Source organism: Aulostomus chinensis, chromosome 18, assembly GCF_037954235.1.
Source record: "Aulostomus chinensis isolate RoL2024-O1b breed Wild chromosome 18, RoL_Achi_v1.0, whole genome shotgun sequence".
Classification (NCBI taxonomy): domain Eukaryota; kingdom Metazoa; phylum Chordata; class Actinopteri; order Syngnathiformes; family Aulostomidae; genus Aulostomus; species Aulostomus chinensis.
The window spans coordinates 3073177-3086125 of record NC_141337.1 but is presented as its reverse complement, the minus strand read 5'-3'; the positions used below and the strand labels follow the sequence as shown (position 1 = coordinate 3086125).

Here is a 12949-nt window from a genome sequence, read left to right as displayed (position 1 = left end):
ACGGAGGACCGGCTGCTGCAACATGTTCAGCTTATATTGTGATTCTCTTCTCCCACTCTAAAACGGCCGGCTAAGCTCCTTTGTTCAGCGCTCAGAGATACTGAGACTACCAACAAGAAATCCAGCATGTCTAAATATGGAATTCTTATCAACATTTTCTGCCTTTTGTAAAAAAAAAAAAAAAAATAAGAAAAGGGGGAGGGGGGGATGCTAGCACTTTGTTCAAGACTCCTTAAAGTGATTAAAAACATGCATGCCAAGAGTGACTTCACCCACAGGAGGGTATCAGAATCGTAGCCATTTCTAATCTCTTCCAGACTCTAAGATGCACGTTTTTACAGACAGAAGTGAAACTGGCATGCTGAGTGATCATTGCATGCAGCCATGAAACACAAACAAACTATAAATTCCTGAGTAGATAGCAAACCCTAATTTGGGCCTCTGGAATAACTAAGAAAACCTCAGTTGTGAGGGATAAAAATAGCTGATCGTTTAGGGTGTGTGGTCATTCGTGAGCTCCGGCCTGCGTCTGAGATGAGGATTCTTCTCTGCTCTGCGGGAGGGAGGCTGGTTCTGATGGAGCTTTTCTCTCTGTGTGTTCGTGAGAAACTCAAAATTCCCTCATTAACAGTGTCCGAAGGGAAGAAGCGTCACGGCAAACCAGTTCCATATGTTACAGGAGGAATCTGGGAGGCAGCGTCAAACTCCCTTGAGTGCATCTGTGCCTCCTACTCAGCTTCATCCGGAGGAAAGTTGCCATTTTCTTGCATTATAAATTCCCCAAAAGAGTCCAGCAAGACATTAAAATCAGATATGTACGAGGCACCTTGACTGATCTCAGAGAGGATACAACAGGACGACAGAAAAGTGATGAAGCAGCATACTCACTCTACTCCTTCTCCCTCAGACGCCAGGTACTGTGTCCTTTGTCTCTCAACCTGAGGCCCCTCATCTCTGACTCCACGTCTCACTTATCCTCCTTTACATACCCCTTAACCTCAGCTGACATCAAACAGCCCTGACCTAAAATCAACAACAGCATCCCAACAACAAAAAAAACTCCAAACAAAACACACAGCTCCGCGGCCGTTCCCTCATGAAGAGCCTCAGTGTGTGTGCTTAACCAAGTGTGAGCGCTTCCTGAAAGGGAGAGGAATGAGGGAGGCAGAGCATCTTGTCTCCCTCCCTGTGGTACTCACAATGGTCCTCACTTACCCCCTCATCCCCTCCAAACTGGGTCATTGGGTTGGGGGTGGGTGTGTGTTTGCATGTGCGGTGGTGATGGAGATGAGGAAGGGGAGGTGGTGGGGTTTTTAATACCCCCTTGGAGGGTCAAAGGGAGGGGAAGTCTGGGGCTGTCAGAGTTTGCAGGATGAAAATGATATTCAACTCACTGACGTTCTGAGGCCACCAGCGAGGAGACAGGACGTTCTGGAAAGGGTAAGAGCTGCAATTACACATCTGGCCTTAGTAGTTTGGACATTTTTGAGATTTGATTGTGAGTTTTAAGGTGCGAGCCTACACAGCCGTTTCCTCACTCATCCTCCACACCCTCCTTCTGAGAGATTATTTGCCACTAATGGCCTCTAGTCTGTATATTATGAGTTATGAGAAAATCCCTTCACAACAGAAGATGAAAGCTGCTCTGCCGGTACAAACAGAGGTACAACTTCCCCTCATGTTTATCTCACTCTCACACACACACACACACACACACACACACACACACACACACACACACACACACACACACACAAATATATATTTTAGTCAATATTAGCTTATAGCATTTATGGCTGTCCTTTCCAATCATGCTAATTAGCGTAGGTTAGCATGGTGAGGTGTAAGCATGCTAACATGGTCGAGTGTTCCTGCACGCACGCTGCTGTTTCTGTAGGAGTGGCTTACTGCTGCGACCTGCTGCGAGCTGCATATCGCTACGTCTAGAGTCGGTGCAGCACCGGGACCTGCAGTGAACTCATCGCCGCAGACGGTGTGAATCCTCTGAGTTCAAGCGGCACCTTGACCTAGAACCCAGTATCTGAACTGGAGTCTTGCTTCCCTCATGCTTCACCCCTCCACCAAGTTTGGGTGAAAATCCGACAGGTAGTTTTTGCATGAACCAGCTGACAGCACAGGTGAAAACATACTTCCTCACTGAGTGAAACGTGAATGAAAAGCTACCTCATCCCCGTGTTTTCGGTGCGCGCCGCCACGTCTGAGGCTAGATGTGCTTATGTGGATAAACTGGATCCGGTCCTAGTTTTCAAGTTAGAATCACAACTTAAAGTACATTTTTTCTCTCAGTTCCACCTTGATAAAATGTCCCGATCAGTGTGTAATACACATTTTTGGACTAGATTTAAATAATTCAGTTTGTTTGGTATGGCTATATTGTATTTTTGTTTAATGTTTCCAACATTGATTTGTTTGTCTGTCGGCAGGATTTAGCAAAAACTGTTGGCTGGATTTTGGAACTTTAAGGGTGCAGCGTTTAGCAGATGAAGACCCCCATTAAAGTTTGAGGCAAATCCCTTAAAAGGAAGTCAAAAATGTGTTTTCTCTTTCTTTTTGATTTGAAACTAGAAACTTTGGTGGAAGTCAGTGCTCTTACACTGCACAACGTCTACTGGGATTATTCTAAAACTATCAGAACAACATTTGATTGAGGGGTGGCGAATGAGCCGAGGAAGAATCCAGTGAATTCTGGGCCAAAGCTGTTAAACGTAATCAAAAACAGCATTTTCTCTCCACGTGGGCCACGACGCAGGTCTGCCCTCATGTTCTAATAATTAGTTTTATGCCGTGACGAATGCGTGAGAGTGTAATCAAAAGCAAAAATGACTTAAACACCAGCAGAATTGCCTTTGAAGACCAACAAGCTGCAGAACCAAAGCTCTGCCTCTCACAGAAGTTGATGAAAAGTAATCAAAAGGACATCTAGAATGAGGACCAGCTCCCCTGGTCACTGGTGAGCGAACTGCTCGACGCCGGCCGTGCGACCCGTGGTTTCTGCCTGCAGAAATGTGAGCACTTGCTCATAATCCTCCCCATCACTTTCAAGCTCCTCCTGCCCCCCTCCCCTCCATCACCGTCTCCTCTCGCATGCCCTCTCGTGGACCCATAATCATGCAGCGCCGCGAACAATGAAAGATGTCCGTTTGATATTGTCCAAATCCACTCACCAGCGACGGTTGCTCAAATTAGGCCCGCATGCCTGCTATCTCGGCCTCCTTTCTTATCTCGCTCTTCTGAGTGGACCCGTCGCTGGCGCCAAATTTCACAGATCATGTGCTGAGAAATCAGAGGGTGTAAATCCTCTTGAAATTCATCTCATGTCGCTCAAAGTCCACAGCTTCTGTTACATGTCTGTCTTGAGCAGACAGTGAGCGCAATTTGGGGATTTCTCTTAAAGTGAACTTGATGGATTCCTTGGGGTTTTTTTTTTGGATATGTCATCTTGGTAATAACCTTGAATGATGTGGCGACCCTTTGATGTGAGCGATTTTACAGAGCTCAGTCTTCAGTCACGCTGATTTTTATGGCTCGGGTGTGATAATACTGATGTTGGCCATGATAATTATTACCCAGTTTATCCCAGGAGGGTAATAATTTGGAGTAAAAGTCGGTTGTTTCTTCCTGAGAGGAATCCCAGGCCGCTGCCCTTGGACACACGTGCACTTTTGCTGTTTGGCTTCTGCAGCAAACCAAAACATTCCTGCTTCTTCTTCTATTTTTTTTTTATGGAGTTGCTGGTGGTAGAATTCTTGTCATTTTCAAAAGTTGAACACTGTTTTTTGCAGATGTTTGTATTTTGTTTCCAGTTCAACAGGCAGCAGTTGAATTATGGAGGCTGTAGTTTCGAAGCGTTTAAAAAAAACAACAACTTTTATCCTTTTTTCTGAGAGGGTTCAAAAGCAAAAAAAACAACAACAACAACAAAAAAACCCCAAATAAAAGCTACTCTTTCTTAATATTGATAAAAAAAATATGAATATGTGTCTGTAACAGTGACCTTGACCTCCAAATTCTTTCTCCTTGAGTCCCAGTGAGAACAATTTAAAGGAATTCCCTCAGGGCATCCCAGAGATATCAGAAAATATGAAGCCGTGTGAATGTGATTAAAATTATACAATAATCATAATAATATTATCCCTAAAAATTCTTTACATCAGCACTTTTTAGAGACCAAAACACCCGAAAATACATCACAAATACAAAGTTCATATTATTTACTAACAGTACAGCCTTAAGTGGGTGTGAATCATCGATTCATATTGTTGATAATAATTAATTATCATCATTTTACTCTGGCATCGCTGTTAACACTGCTGCTTATTCTGGACCCCCGTGAACACAGCTTAGCTACGTGCTCAGCTCAGCAGTTCAGCACCAGGACATCAATACAGGAAATATTAATTTGTCGCCACAGCCCAGGGAAATCCTCCAAATTTCAACGTCACCGTCAGAGTATCATGACATTTAATCTGTACGGCTGTGGAGGAGCAACATGCTGGCCCACAGTTACAGCACATAAATCAAAACCTCGCGTCTAATTAATTCACGACTGGCAGCGACTGCAGAAATATTACTGGACTTCCTCAGCAGCTCTTAACGCAGCTCTAAAACAATATTAGCTGAGTGTTGCTGATGTTGCCTTCCTACAGAGGCAGAGTTAATGATGCATTATACAGACTGTTTGTTCTGTGTTTCTCATTAGGATAAGAATCAAGTGGAAGCCCTGCGATGCTGGATGGGCTGCCTGGTGTTTACCCACAAGGTAGCTGGAGTAAGAGGAGCGATACTAATTGGGATTCTTTATGTCTGCACTCATCTAATACCATAACAATCTCATATAAAGTGACCGATGATGTATGACGTCTAACACACACACACACACACACACACACACACACACACACACACACACACACACACACACACACACATTTAGTAATCACACGCAATTCGATGCCTTTGAGATCACGTCGTATTAAGTTACAAAAGAAAAAACCCCAAACTCATCTCCCATACTGCACCACAGGATTACTGCTCGCCATTGAAACGCTTTACATCTATAATGTCATAAAACATGTTTGCAACATTCTATCAGAACTGAGCTCTTCTACATCTTCTTCTATGATTGGAAAACTTAAAATTCCGATCACACAGAGGCAGCCTTCAAAAGAAGAATATATGTAGTTATAAATACACATAAATATATATGAATCAGCTCGTAAAACCGCTCATAGATGGATTGAGGAGATTGTGCTTGCTTATTCCTATAATCCTTTAGCCTGTCTGCATAAACCAAGCTAATTTGGCTCATTTGACAGTGTGTCCATGTAAGCGTTAAAGTATGTTTTGAAGGAGAAGCTTGAGCGATTCAAGAGAAGACTGACGTGTTTCTATGAATGTGGTTTAAGCCTCCGACAGCTGCGTCATCATGAAATTTCTGTAGAAGTTTAACTTCCAGAGGAGTAGCCACCGTGTTGTGTTTGAGTTCGGGAGTTTCCAAGGTCGACCCCGGAAAGCTGCATTTGAGCGGCACCTTCCTGATGCTCTCGATGACTGAAACGCATCCAGTGGAAACAAGAACATTTGCAAACACTTCCTCTATCAAGTTCATCAAATGTCCAACCAGAGCAGAGTGCTGCAAAAATACATCAAACATTCCTGCGCCGCATCGCAGGAGTAAACAAACACAGTTTAACAGGCCCTTTACTGTAAGTCACATCTCATAGCGGCTCTGTTTAGTCACACACTAACTGAAGCCTTTGACCTTGTCTGCATACTTTACATTCAGAGTCGTAGCCTGGAGAAATGAGCTATTTCTGTGAGCTGTGAGGTGTAAACACTAAAATGGCAACAAACTGCGGCGTTGTATTGAACCACGCCGGAGCCTGGCAGTCGTTACTTCAGACTGTCGAAGAGGAGGCTCAGGATAAATTGTGATATTACCTTAGCTTGCAAGTTTTTTTGTATTTTGTTGCAGGAATTGTGTCTGTGTCGCCGGCGCCGGAGAACGACATATTTCACGCGTGCTCATAGAGCCGACACAGCAACGACTGAGTTCAAGTGAGTTTCTTCTGGAATATTCCGGTCATATCGCCACGCACGCGCAGCAGAGTAAAGTCCAACAAATGATTCCAGACGCCCACCTGACATTCTTCTGGAATTCACACCTGAAACTGTTTGTGTCACGTTGCATCCAGAACATCCAGCGCTTCACAAGCTACTGCTAATTAGCTCCCCATGCTTTGGCGGCATCGCACAAATGTACTAAATGTGTTAACTCACTCCTTCAAAGACACCACGCCGCATTTCCAGGGCGGTGCTGTGGGGGGTAGAGCTCGGCTGCAGAGCATTCGACTGCAGATCAAGAGGTCCCCAGTTCAACTCAGAGAGCCCCCCGTTTCCAACCTCACACAGAGAGATTTACACGCTGCGATTAACGCCTGATGAGTTCATCGTCAACTCTAATTGTCAGGAGGCAGCAACTCCGTGACTCGAGGACGGGGTTATTGTTTGGACAGCGGCTGAAGGAGTTCAGCTGCTCACGACTGAATTCAACACCTCAGACCAGCTACTGCAGCAGCGGTCGAGGTCTCGGAAACAAACTTAAACCACATCAACGGGAAATCAAAGGACACAAACTCAGACAGGTGGATGACCTTTAGAGGTCAACGGTGTGAAAACTGAACGACCCCAACCACTGGAATTCACAAATATCACGTAGAATGTGTACTTTTGACACGTAAGTAAACCCAATATTAGATGCTTCTCTATTTTAAGTGAAGTAGAATTTCAAATGGAGACATTTAATTTTACCAGAGTACTCTTTAGTCTGGGTATTTCTACTTTTACTGAAGTACAGGAAGGATATACTTCTTCCACCACTGCTAAAACTATGATGAATCAATAATGTCAGACTGCAGGTTGAATTGCAGGCTCGCTCCATTTCGCACCCAAGCTGTAAACATTCATGGGAATTGATCCACGCAGCCACCGATGACTGCTTTGTTCAGTGTAATGTGAGGCGTCTGGCCGGAGCGGAAACCTGTGGACTCTCAGTACACAGGCTGACACCAGCGGCTCTGATGTTTCACAATGTTCCCTCGTTTAACGCCGGTGGCTTTCGATCTCTATGACAGAACTAAACAATGGAAAACTACGCAGCGCCACACATCACCTTGAAACCCAAACCTACTGTTTAGACAGGTGACTGCCACGGGGGGCAGCGGGACCTGAACCAGGAACCTGCTGATCTGCAGTAACATTAACCAGTGACTCGTCTACCAACTGTGGGGTCCAAAGGAGCTGGCAGGTGTGACGCAAGAGGTAATTTCTGATAAATACCAATATTTTAACACTAAACTGTGTGATTTTTAAGTGAGAAATAAAACATTTATACAACATTTGCGATCAAATATATCAGGTTACTGTCATACCGTGAAATGTTACTGTGTACAGACTCTTTTTGAATTATTCAAAGCGTGCGGGTGGATTTATTTGCAGGACCTTACGGTTGATCCAGCTTCATGCAATTGGTATGTTTATGAAATTTAGCTTGATAAGCCTCAGTCTTGCGTGTTTGATGCCAGGTTCAGCTGGGCCCCGGCATCCACTCTGAACGACGCGCGCGCGGCGACGTAATTACAGTTCGCGCACGGCCATCTTGCGTAAATGTAACCAAAGGAATTATCCTTAGGAAGGTTAAACATTTGATGTTTTTTGTTGGTGTTGAGCTCGGAGGACTAAAACGGGTGAGAGGACGCTGCAGACTCTCCACAAGCACATATTACACGTTAGGTGCCTGTGAGTGAGCGTTTGAAACATCTGCTATTGACTCAGGGGGTCTGTGTTTATGACCACAGTAAACATTGTCGCCTGTGTGGCCTTCAGCTTGGCTGCATGTTGAGGCAGACAACAGAGCAGCTTACAGCCCGATGAGAGCACTTTAAAGTGGGCATGTTTGGGCTTAGAAAGCTTAGGAGCGTTATTCTATAGGTCCTAATCTTGCTGTTGCACATTTGATCTCTGCTCTGTATAATTTGTTCATTTAAGTGTGTCTTTAAGGGATTTTTTTCCTCTAAATTGAGACCATGAGAGCCATACATCCCATCACCTCACAATACGCTGTAGCATTAACTGTCAGGCTGGTGGTGTAAGCGGAGCTGCAGCTACACACGTCCCCCCTTAAACTCTCAGTAACCCCTGTAGACAGCACGCATTACACACAATCTTAATTTTGACCCCCAAATGTGGAATGCGACTATTTGTCTTCTCCCGAACGCTTTCATTCTCTATTTATTGATGAAGCTCCTTAAAATTTCATGCCGTCGTTAAAAACACGTCACGTCTGCAGGCTGAGCTGAGCTGAGATATACTGAGGAAAACCGTGTAAACGAGAATAACTTTTATAACTGTGCGAAGAACGGCATGCATATCAAGTATCGCCTGCAACTGGAGCAAACTGAACATGATAGACAGGCTGGAATAGGTATTTGTTGATTTCAGCCGTAAAGGAACAACAATCATGAGATGAAAAGGCTAAGATATTTGGTCAAAAACTCCCTAAAAACTTGGCGAGTTTTCATTAAAGGGTATTATGAAGAATGTGGCTGACATTTCTGAAGTTGAAATAAAGTCATCATTAGTTTAACATGACTAATTAGTTGATTGCAGGTACAACAAATCGCCAAACGTGTTTCTTTTCCTGTGAAGCTGCAGACGCTTATTTAATGACGTGTCTCCCGATCACATGTGCAGCAGCAGGACCGTGCACACTTCATTTAATGCTTTGTCGTTAAAAATTCTTTAACTCAATCAGCCTTTAGATTCTCATCTCTAATTAGCATGAAGGTGCGAGTTAACCTGAGGTGAACAGACGCCGTTATCATACGTACTCGTGGATGCCAAGACACACGTGGAAGCGCACAGCCCTCATCGCCTCCGGCTCTGGCTCACCTGCAAACTCATTAGAGAGCGCTAGAAGACGACGAGGCAGGAGGAAGGAGCTGAGGACGGGTGTGTGTGTGTGCGTGCGTGCGTGCATGCTTGTGCGTGCTTGTGTGTGTGTGTGTGTGTGTGTGTGTGAGTGATGCTTTTGTAGAAGTATACAATATATGATGAATGAAAGATCAAAACATCTCTGTCCCAGTAACCAAGCGAATTGGTAAAACAAATTGCTGCCGAGGGAAAAAAGTTGCTCTGAGGTTTTTGTGTGTGTGTGTCTGTTGACTAAGAATGAGTCAGAATTAGATGTTTCTTGTTGAGGCTTCAGGCACAGATGCGGGGCATACTTGACGTGTGTGTGCGTGCGTGTGTGTGTGTGTGTGCGTGAGCCAGCGTGCATTTTTGTAGGCGCATGTGCAGATCACCTTTGCCTTTGGTGACAGGTTTGGAGGGCAGATGTGTGTGTTTGTGTGTTTATTTAAACCTCTGAATGTGTTTGTGCTCACAAACTACTGTACATGTGTGTTGTTCATATAATTCCCAGTCTCCCGAGAGCCAGCCAGTCTTTCATTACAGTGTGCGTTTCCCCGTCTGACAGATCTGCTCCTGAGGCGGCGGTTGCTGCTAAAAATCACACACCTGGATGCACAGTGAGTGCCGCTCCCGCTCATTCCGTGTCTTTTAAGACCCCATTACCATGCTAATAATATCCAACAAATCATACAGCAGTTTCACCTTGATGAGTCTCCATCAGAGGGGCCATACAGCATACGGGATTAAGGATGACTTCATTTACCGCGGCGTTTCGTTAATACCGTCGGAGCTGACAGGCCGGGCAGTGAAGACGGATGAAGGAAGGGAAAAGCTCTTTTAATAACATTCCAAAATGTGTTTAATACCACACCTGCGTGCCGGTGCGTTTTTATCAGGCACCATACTTATTGGGTGTGTTTTAAGACTGTTTTGTGATCAATGTTGTATCAAGTAGCTCTGGCAGAAAGTTGTGTATAAGCAAGGCAGTGGGAATAAGGGCCCATAAGTGACTGAAATCATTTTAACTGGTGAAACTGTGTTGAAGCGTCCTTGAGTATGACTCAGGACCCCTGTCTGGTCCCAACCCTCACCATGGGACATGCATGTGTCCATCCAAAGCCCAGATAGATAGGAGGATTGTTTCAGAATTGGCATCCGGTGTAAAAACTTACACCAAATGTAATATACAATGATCCGCTGTGGCGAGAGATGAATAAGGAGGAAGACCGGTGCCCGAACCCTCTACCGCCATGTTGAGTACAAAGCTCTGATTACTGTATTCAAGTCGCCTTTTTTGTGTTAAGTTACTCTGCAAAACTGGAAGAGCAACTAAATGTGACCAGCTGATGCTCTCTGAGTTGAATACGACGAATCTTCAACTGAGGTTGCATGAGGGAGTGCAGGAACACTGGAGGAGCGCAAAACCTCCACGCACGACCTCATCAGATCCAAATACGGATGAGCGGCAGGATGTCATCGATGGCACAGCTAAGTTCTATCACTCCAACAATCACTCGCCGCACCCCGTCAAACCTTTTCCAGTTATCCTGATAAAAGCTCCAGCAGACCGACGCTATTGATCACATTTCGCTACTTCACGGAGCTCTGCAGGCCCTCGTGGACAGATAAGCGCGCCCACCTGTGCAAACTCTACGTGTGCCAGTGTGTGCGCTCTGGGAGCTGCTGGTCCCACACCAGTGTCCAGTTAGCGGCGTATGCAGCTCGGTAGTTTGCCATGAGGATGAAGACAAACATCCCCACAGAGGAGATACACCAGAAACGAGTTAGAGATCTGATTTTGTTTTTTATACTGACACATTCATAATTCAGCGCAATACACTCGAGGGAAAATTAATTTATGTGACTGTTTTCATAAAATTCTCATTTTCTCTCACTCACAGAGGCTAGACTTTAGGTTCATGGAAGCTTGGATCTTATAGTAATTTGCACATTTGGGCAGATTAGTTGGGTTATAAAAACGGACCTGCTGGTATCTGGAATATAAATCTGTTGTAAAAAAATTACGCAGAGGCGCTTTTGAACTCCACCTTTATAGATCAAACTGCACATCATGTATTAACTGGAACTGTCAAAGCCGGTGTGCATGCGTTACAACATGCTAATGTGGAGGTTTTTTCAGGATGCTAACAAAAAAGAGCTAATTCCAGTCATTTCTCTTCACGCAGCAGCATTTCTTGCAGATATTTCACATTTTCTTCTTAATCTTTCAGTTTGAAAAAAAAGAAGTGACATTTGGATAAATGAGATGGCAGTTTAGACTCGCTGCATTCACTGTCCCCGCCAATGTGTCAGTGAAGGACTTTGCTAACCCACTTATGCAGCTGGATTTGCATTGAGTGAATTGAAGTGAAAGATTTAAATGGCATCAGTCTTGCTATTAAAGCAAAGCAAAACATCAGACAAACAAGGAGGAGCAGCCCTCTCTCTCTCTCTCTCCCCTCTCTTTCCCAGTGTGTGTGTGTGTGTGTGTGTGCAGGGGGAGTGTTGTCCCTTGCCTCTGCTCAGTGTGTGCAGCAGCTGCAGCGTTCAGCCTTGGTCGACACTGTAGGGGCCATTCTGCTGTCTGAAAGACTGATAGATCCACACAGCAGAATGGTGATGAGAGATGATAGATTAGAGCGAACAGTGGTGACGGTGCTCTTCACACACACACACCCTGCATGGTGCAATTCGGATGAACCGAAAACAAAAACCGTGCTTTCGGGTCTGAAATTCAAAGCAGACAATGAGGGTTGTAGCATTAAGAGCTGTTTTAAGACGAGGCCATCGCAGGGGTAAAGAAAAGCATGTGTCGGTTTAACAACTAGCCGGAAGGCAGGGAAAGAGTGAATCTTGACTGAATTTGGAGAGATGAGCCCGCCCCCTCCCTCTCTCCCTCTCTCCCTCCCTCGCTGATCTGTGGTCTTAGCCTTTACCGTCCTCTATCCATCACACACGGGTGGAGGGAGGGGGGATACAGATGCCGACTTCCGCCTGATGGACACATATGTTACAGAGGGAAAACCTTGCGAGCAAAGCAATCAATTCTCACACATGGAAACTCAAACAGGAGTGCATTTACATACCAACACACAACGGCAGCTGAACACGCATGGCGCCCATGGTCTAATGAGATAAAATCGGAGAGAGTGCATAAATGGAGTGCCCTGTTTCAGGCCATGGCACAGAGCGCCGAGCGGAGACAAAGCTCTCATGCAACATCCCATTCATACTCTGGCACTGAGGGCAGAAAACGAGGCTCTCGGGGCTCGCCCACAAGCCAGCTCACAGTACAGAGGTATTATACTATCTGAAAGGGTTGGAGGGGGGACTCTGCTCACTAGTATTCCCCCTGTTCATCACCATCCCCCTTCTTCCTCCCCGTGGGCCCTCGCCATCCACCCCCACAAATCCCAACACACCCTCACCCTTGTGTATTGTCCCCATCCCCCATCTCCCAAACCTTCACTTCCTCTTTCTCCCATCATCCAGCAAGGACAGACACCCTCGCTGTACACATCGCACGCATCTCACGTCACTGGGGGTGAATAATGGCTGCCTCCATGTAGAGTTGGAGGTCAGGATGCCTGTGGGCCAGTAAAGCCAACCATAACTCCAGATTTATCTATAAAACGTCACAAATGTGCAGGAATTCCGACATGTCCAGGGTTTATGATGATGCTATATAGACACGTCATCACACAATCATGGGCACGACTGTTTGTCATTGTCGTAAAATTAATTTGGTTGACTTTCCAGAGTCCTCCAGTGGATTACAGTGGATTTACCGGTATTTATATCTGCATGGCTTATATTAAAATGCGATGCCTCACTAATGACATACTAACTTTCCAATAAGCTGTCAAGTTTACAGAGATAAATGATACTAAGTCAATATTAATGACTCAGAGTTGGCTAAGAAGACAACAGTTGTTGGGCAACACAAACTTCTTATTTA

The 12949-nt window shown here is 45.1% G+C and overlaps 1 protein-coding gene across 6 annotated transcripts in view; it reads right to left on the bottom strand.

The window, feature by feature from the left end:
• gjc1 (gap junction protein gamma 1) overlaps positions 1-12949 on the bottom strand; it is a 47862-nt gene that overhangs the window by 11630 nt on the left and 23283 nt on the right. Inside the window, exon 3 of one of the 6 annotated variants that reach the window (XM_086184722.1) lies at positions 1395-1431. The exons of 4 other annotated variants lie outside the window; for them this stretch is intronic. The gene's annotated coding sequence lies outside the window, so the exon portion shown is untranslated. Of the gene's footprint in view, positions 1-888; positions 1018-1394; positions 1432-12949 lie in introns of those variants that run through there. One more of the 6 variants, XM_086184723.1, reaches the window with a different exon arrangement.